Source organism: Triticum dicoccoides, chromosome 2A (assembly GCF_002162155.2).
Source record: "Triticum dicoccoides isolate Atlit2015 ecotype Zavitan chromosome 2A, WEW_v2.0, whole genome shotgun sequence".
NCBI lineage: Eukaryota > Viridiplantae > Streptophyta > Magnoliopsida > Poales > Poaceae > Triticum > Triticum dicoccoides.
This window is the reverse complement of record NC_041382.1, coordinates 451,036,114-451,044,623: the sequence shown is the minus strand read 5'-3', so window position 1 is coordinate 451,044,623 and position 8,510 is coordinate 451,036,114.

Genomic DNA, 8,510 nt, shown 5'->3' with positions numbered 1-8,510 from the left:
AGGTAGGAAGTATTGCTTGGTGATTGTGGATGACTACTCAAGGTACACGTGGGTGTATTTCTTCAAGAGTAAGAGCGAGACCCAACAAACCGTCATTGACTTTGCAAATGAAGCACAACGTCAACACAATGCAAAGATCTTGACAATAAGAAGTGACAATGGCACCGAGTTCAAGAACTACACCTTGGATGAGTTTCTTAGTGATGAGGGAATCAAGCATCAATATTCCGCACCCTACAGCCCTCAACAAAATGGTGTTGCGGAGAGGAAGAACCGAACGTTGATGGATGCGGCAAGGACCATGATGGCGGAGTTCAAGTCTCCGTACAACTTTTGGGCCGAAGCCATCAACACCGCGTGTCATGCATCCAATCGGCTCTACCTCCGTAAGGGCTTGAACAAGACTCCATATGAGGTACTCACCGGTAACAAGCCCAACCTCAAGTACTTCCGGGTATTCGGGTGTAAGTGTTTCATTCTCAAGAAAGGTGTTCGGTTGTCTAAATTTGAGGCTAGAGCTTATGAGGGCATATTTGTTGGCTATGCTACAAACTCTCATGCTTACCGTGTCCTCAATAAATCCACGGGACTTATTGAGGAGACGTGTAACGTGGAGTTTGATGAGAATAACGGCTCCCAAGTGGAGCAAAGTGGCACTTGTGATGTAGGTGATGAAATTCCTCCCCAAGCCATAAGAAGAATGGGTGTTGGCTTTATCCTACCCATTGAGGAACCCCTTGAGGTCGAAGGAGAAGGACAAAGCTCCAATCAAGTGGAGCCATCACCAACCCAAGGCCCACACGCTTCCGAAGAACAACATGAAGGCCCTCATCCTCAAGAACATGACCAAGGGCAAGATCACGCTCAAGACGGTGTTGACACATCAAGTGATGCCCAAGGTCAAGTTCTCTCATCCTCCGAGCAAGTTCAAGAACAAGGACAAGCCCAAGACGACGCTCAAGATGATCAAGTGACCACTCCTCGTCTCACCCCTGAGGAGGAATTAGAGCGTCGTGCCGCCAAGGTTGCTTCCAAGCTCTCCACCAAGGATCATATCATGATGAATGTGCTTGGAAGCTTAAGAAAGGGGGTAAGCACTCGTAGACAATTAGCAAATTATTGTGAGCATCACGCATTTGTCTCTTGTGTGGAACCCCACAAGGTCTATGAGGCGCTAGAAGATCCGGATTGGCTCAATGCCATGCATGAAGAACTCAACAACTTCGAGCGCAACAAAGTGTGGAGATTGGTGCCAAGACCGACCGGGAATCACAATGTCATAGGAACCAAGTGGATATTTAAGAATAAGCAAGATGCCCATGGGATCATCATTCGCAACAAGGCTCGTTTGGTAGCACAAGGCTACTCCCAAGTCGAGGGTATCGACTACGGTGAAACCTTTGCTCCCGTTGCTCATCTTGAATCCATTCGCATGTTGATTGCATATGCTTCTCATCACAACTTTAAGTTACAACAAATGGATGTGAAGAGTGCTTTTCTTAATGGTCCTATTAATGAATTGGTTTACGTCAAGCAACCCCTCGGGTTCGAGGATCCCTACTTTCCCGATCATGTGTATCAACTCGATAAGGCACTCTATGGCCTTAAACAAGCCCCACGTGCGTGGTATGACCACCTTACCGAGTTGTTACAAGACCGTGGTTTTGAAGTTGGGCTAATCGACCCCACTCTTTTTACTAAGAAGGTCAAAGGGGAGTTGTTTGTGTGCCAATTATATGTTGATGATATTATCTTTGGTTCCCCTAACAAAGCTTTCAATGAGGAATTTGCCGCTCTCATGACCTCAAAGTTCGAGATGTCTTCCATGGGAGAGTTGAAGTTCTTTCTAGGGTTCGAAGTGAAGCAAATAAGAGAAGGAACCTTCATCAATCAAGCCAAATATACTCAAGACATGCTCAAAAGATTCAAGCTAAATGATGTCAAGCCGGCTTCCACTCCCATGCCTACCAAGTGCCAACTTGACATAGATCCCAATGGTAAAGCGGTGGATCAAAAGGTATATCGCTCCATGATAGGTTCATTGCTTTACCTTTGTGCATCTAGACCGGATATCATGTTGAGTGTGGGAATTTGTGCACGTTTTCAAGCTGCACCTAAGGAAAGTCACTATGTGGCGGTCAAACGAATCTTTCGATATTTGGCTCATACCCCAAATTTTGGCCTATGGTACCCAAAAGGAGCAAACTTCAAGCTTGTAGGGTATTCGGATTCCGATTGGGCGAGAGACAAAGTGGATAGGAAGTCCACTTCCGGAGGGTGCCAATTTCTTGGTTGCTCTTTGGTAAGTTGGTCCTCCAAAAAGCAAAGTTGTGTGTCTCTCTCGTCCACCGAAGCGGAGTATGTGGCGGCCGGTAGTTGTTGTGCACAACTCTTATGGATGAGGCAAACTCTAAAGGATTACGGTGTCATTTGTGACAAAGTGCCTCTTTGGTGTGACAATGAAAGTGCCATCAAGATCTCTCTCAACCCGGTGCAACACTTCAAGACGAAGCATATTGAGATTCAGTATCACTTCATCCGGGATCACATTAGGCGAGGAGAGATCGAGCTCAACTACGTCAACACTCATGATAACCTTGCAGATATCTTCACGAAGCCCTTGGATGAAGCAAGATTTCGCGAGTTAAGGCATGAGCTAAATATCATCGATTCGAGCAATGTTGCTTGAACCCTTGCACACCCCACCATACTCAACGTGTTGTCCTTTTTAGATGTAGGCATGGACATAGGGGGAGTGATGTTCTCTCAATGAACTCTCCCTCCCCCCATTATGCATAAATCAATCAAGTCTTTCACATTAGCCATGTTTGATGGTATTTGTGCTTCAAAGACGAGTTTTGGTCATGGACCCAAGGATAATTCTTCGCGGTGCCATACCAATTGACTCAAACATAGGTGGCTACGGCCACCGCCTTCTCTTTTGGAGAGGTGGTGTCTCATGGTTGGTTCGTTTGTCGTGTGCCTTTCTGGTTTTGTGTGTTGCGTGGTCTTGTGGTGTCGTGTTGGCTCGGAGTGTTTTGTGCAAAGATCCAGTTTTTCGTGTGCTCAAAACGTGCATCTTCTTGAGCTCACGGTACTACCGCGTCTGGCCGCGGTACTACCGCTTTGGGAGGCATGGTACTACCGCGCCACAGCACGGTACTACCGCTCTGGTGCGATACTTCGGAAGTACCGCGCCGGGCGGTACTACCGTGTCTGGGCACGGTACTACCGCGCCGTCGAGGGCGCGTGGGGGTTATGACTCGGGCAGGGGAGTTCCAACTCCCCATACCCATTCTTTTGTCTCTCTCTCCACGCCTCTCTCTCTCAAGAACGGCGCCGGAGGCCCTCGCCGGATCTCCGTCTCTGGCCACTCTCCTCGGATTCCGACCAGTGGGATCGTTCCCCACCACTTCCTCTTGCCATGGACCAAGGTTTTTCCCCAAATCCCTCTTTGTCTTGGCTGTTCTCTTGCTTCTAGGTTTTTGGGGAGAAACTTGTCGTTCTTGAGATTTTAGGCCAAATCTGTGCAAGAGTAGGATGTAGGAGAGTCGTGATGCGTAGGAAACATACTTGATATGCTGTCTTGTGGTAGCTTTGTCCAACCGTAGTACCGCCGTGGTTTCGCGGGATTTTTTCAGATTTGAACCTGTTCAGATTTGACGCGGTGCGGTACTATCGTGCCTAATGTGCAGTACTACCGCGCCAGCCGCGACGTTAAGGTCGTACTACCGCTCCTACACCCGGTACTACCGTGATCTTGCATGGTACTACCGCGTCTAAGAGCCGTACTACTATCTTAGCTCCACAACACTTGGCAGTACTACCGTAGGGATCAAATCTCTCTCTAGGCATTGATCATGTATGCTTTCTGCTTGTTTCACTTGCTTTGTTGTGGTCTTTGCATTAATCTCTCTTGGCTGTTGTGGGTGTTTTTGCGTTCCGTGCCTCAGGTGGTGGCTCTCGCTGTTCCAATCCCAGTTGTGACACTGGCTCCAAGCATCTGCACAACCCCCAAGATGAAGCCCCAGAGGGCTCCAATGCCCCCAAGCGCAATGTCAAGACCACTGCCAGCAAGCAAAAGGAACCTGCTAAGGGCATGGACGAGCTTTCTGTTACTGAGTATGTCGAACGCCGGAGGGTCAATCCCTATGTGACTCCTCGGGCTGTGCTCAGAGGCACTGAGATGTTCTGGAACAAGCAACATGTTCTCATCTATCTGGATGTAATCAAGAGCAAGCAGAATACATTCGTGGAGGTCAAGTGGATAGACATGCATCACATGCGGAAGGACAAGTTTCGTGACTATTTTGGAGAGGCTCTGGACTTGGTGGAGCAGTTTGCTATTGAGCCGGTGATCTCTTTTCACCATGACTATGACCCTGAGCTCATCTATCAGTTCTTTGCCTCAGTGTACTTTCATCCCGGGGAGGAGCGGAGGATGGCCTGGATGACCAATGGCTGTCAGCTGTCTGCTACATGGAAAGAGTTCATGGATCTGCTGCACATTCCTGATGACGGGCTTCACAGCCCCGTTGGTGTTCGCCCCCATGCCAACTCTGAGTCTGCCAACAAGAACCTGCTTCAGCCCTTCCTTGTTGAGAAGGTACTCCCCAATGGCAAGTCATCTTGGGTGTTAAACTCCTTTCTGGATATCATGCATTGCATCTTCCGCAACACTCTGTTCCCACGCATTGGCGACAAGGACAAGGTACATGCATATCTAGTGGACATGTTGCTCTTGTGTGCAGAGGCACGTTCTTCTCAGACTCAGCCACTTGATGTCTCACACATCATGTGGTGTGAGCTTCGGTTTGCGGTGTTCACTCGCAAGGTACCTATCTATGGACCATACCTGTTTCTGCTGCTCTCCACCACATGGGAGAAGATGTACCCGGGTGATGAGTTCCTTGCTCCAGACTGGATTCGCCATGAGTCCATCAGCCTCCGCGTCAAGCCCAACTGGGCCAACACCACTACCCGTGCTGAGGCCTCTTCTGCTAGGAGGGCTGCTGGTGAGGGGGAGGCTGCTGCTGCTGAGAATGTTGCTGAGGACCGTGCTGCTAGGTCCACCACTTCTTCCTCTGCGCCGTCATGGGCCAAGAAGCTAAAGGACAAGATGAAGACTCTCTTCTGCATGCAGGCGAAGGGAGAGTACAGGGCTCACGTGGCAGACAAGGAGAGTCGCCGCCGTGACAAGAAGGTTATGAGGCTCTTTGGAGAGGATGTGTCTGGCGGGTCTGAGGACGTCATCACACCTGAGGCTGCCTGGATGTCAAAGTAGGGATACAAGTGGACCAGTTCAGAGGATGACCTCGAGGAGACTATCCCCGCCGCTGAGTCTGACGAGGAGCACGAGGAGCAGTGGGATGACTTCTCTGCCTGAGCCACCCCGTGTGTGTAGGTGTCCTCTCTGCCTTTTTGGCGTCTCGATGCCAAAGGGGGAGAGAGTGTAGGGATTTGCGTTGTGTCGTGCTTGTTGCGTTTATTTGCTTTGTCTTTTGGACCTCGTTTGTGCTTGGTTGCTCTTGTTTGGTTTGTGCTTTCAAGTCCTTTCCTTCATATGGTGTAAGACATATGCACTTTATCTATCGTAGTTAACTTATATGTGTGCTATCTTGTCTAGTGATAGATATGCCTTGTCTCTATAATATAGGGGGAGCTCTGTTCCTAGTATTCACGTGCCATGCAGTCCATAGCACTCATCTAGGTGGCACACATCTAGGGGGAGCCCGTCTATATTATAGAGAGGAGGGGTTTGCATTTACTTAATAGTATTTTCTTTGTGCAAATCCCGTTTTGTCATCAATCCACCAAAAAGGGGGAGATTGTAAGGACATATTTATCCCTAAGTGTTTTGGTGATTGATGACAACGCGTTTGCGGACTAATCGTGTGCCATGAGTATTCCAGACACTTCTTTGCTAGGCACAAGACGATTGGGTGCCCCTCGAAGACTGACGAAGATGGCGTCTTTTCTACGTTTCTTTTTGGTGGATTTGAGTCGTAGGAAAGCCATACTATTAAGAGGGGGTCCGCGTTGGAAAGGTTTGGGTGGAATCATCACGTACACGTCTCCTTCTTATCCCCTCCTTCTTCCTTGGAGCTTCCTCCGGTTTCTTGCCTCCCTTGTCTGGCTGCCGTTGTTGGTTGCGGTAGTACTGCTCCCAGGTCAACGGTAGTACCGTGGGCATTCGCGGTAGTACCGCGCGGTAGCGCGGTAGTACCGCAGGTGCCCACGGTAGTACCGCTTTCGCCGAGCGGTAGTACCGCGCTATGCAGTCAGGCAGTAGTACCGCCCCTCGGCAATACTACTGTGTCGGTTTTTTGCTACTTCCGCTTCTTTGCGGAAGTAGGCATGAAAGTTTCCCTTCTCCCCTGGCTGGGATTTTTGCCTCGCGGTAGTACCGCATGGGGGGGGGGGCGTGGTAGTACCGCGCGTGTGGAAGTACCGCCCCCAGCTCCTGTGCGTCTGTTTATCGGTTCTGTGCTGGGGTTGCGGCAGTACCGCGGGTCAGTACGGTAGTACCGCACAACTGTGTGGTAGTACCGCTTGGTTGCAAGCAGTAGTACCGCGCGGCCTTGCGGTAGTACCGCTGGCCAGGCGCGGTAGTACCGCTGGCCGCGGGCTGGTTGGTGGGTAACAGTTGGATCTTTTCCACACACTATATAAGGGGTCCCCTTCTTCCCCGTTGACTCACCTCTTCCACCACCAAGCTCCATTATTGCTCCAAGCTCCATTTTCACCCGATCTCACTCCCTAGCCAACCAAACTTGTTGATTTGCTCGGGAGTGGTTGAGAAGGCCCCGATCTACACTTCCACCAAGAGATATTTGATTCCCCCACTAATCCCTTGCGGATCTTGTTACTCTTGGGTGTTTGAGCATCCTAGACGGTTGAGGTCACCGAGAAGCCATAGTCCATTGTGGTGAAGCTTCGTGGTGTCGTTGGGAGCCTCCAATTGAGTTGTGGAGATTGCCCCAACCTCGTTTGTAAAGGTTCGGTCGCCGCCTCCAAGGGCACCAATAGTGGAATCACGACATCTCGCATTGTGTGAGGGCGTGAGGAGATTACGGTGGCCCTAGTGGCTTCTTGGGGAGCATTGTGCCTCCACACCGCTCCAACGGAGACGTACTTCCTCTGAAAGGGAAGGAACTTCGGCAACACATCCTCGTCTCCGCCGTCTCCACTCTTGGTTATCTCGTGCCTTTACTTGTGGAAGCTTATTTGTTTCATATATCTTGCTTGCTTGTGTTCCTATCCGCGTTGCATCATATAGGTTGCTCACCTAGTTGCATATCTAGACAACCTACTTTGATGCAAAGTTTAAATTGCTAAATAAAAGCTAAAAATTGTTAGTTGCCTATTCACCCCCCTCTAGTCAACCATATCGATCCTTTCATATAGTAATTCCTAGACTGGGCGAAAGAAGTTTTTGTTTCTTCACAGAATCAAGACAACTATCAACCAAATCATCCCAAAGGCTTTACTTGGTACAAACACTAATTAAAAGATAATAACACAATCATTATAGTAGCAATAATCATGTCATCACACAAGAGCAGAAAATAAAAGCAAAAGTTTAAGATAACTATTAGGAATAATGCATTGTTCTCAAGTATTTTCATCTTTAGAAGCATGCTTAACCATTTCTTTACCAAAGGGTCTAGTGGTATTATCAGTATTACTTTTCCCTAATTTACTCTCCATGCCATCATCAATAATGTGGATCAAGTGATCAAGTTTTTCACTGAGAGTTTCTATTTCAGCTTTCAAGATAATAATATGATCAATCTTTTGGTCCAAAGTATCATATCTATTATTTTGTCATACCACATTACCATTTATTTTATTGGAAATATTATGCAACCCTTTACAGTGAGTCTCCATACTAGCTTTGGTCTCTTTAATTAACCCAGTTTGGCGATAACTTACTAGTACGGTGGGTTCAATAGTTTCTATTTTGGTTGTACGGACACACTTTTCATATTTTCATAGGTGTCAAAAGCATTATTCCTAAGGAAATATTTTTCAAATATTGATCCAAGACATGTCTATGAGAAAGAGATGAACCAACATAAAAGCTCCTGAGAACTAACTTGACATGACTCTTGGGATTAGCCCTCATTTGTATCTCTAATAATCTATCCCAAGCTTCTTTTAAAGATTCATCACTTAACTGTTTAAAGTTTAAAATCCTAGAGCCCTCTCCTAAGTAAGGAGGGGAAGAAATATTAGGAGAAGAACTAGCCATAATGGCAAAGCAAACAAACAAGCAAACTAACAAAGTAAAATATTTTTGTGTTTTTGATTTTTTTTGTAACGAGACTAGTAAAAGCAAATAAAAAGTAGAGCAAGTAAATGATAATGTAAATGAAGGTACTTGTATGTATTTGATGATGTCTCCCCGGCAACGGCGCCAAAAATTCTTTCTGCTACTTGTGAGTTGCGTTGGGATTTTTCCCGAAGAGGAAGGGTGAAGTAATATAGTAGCTGATAAGTATTTCCCT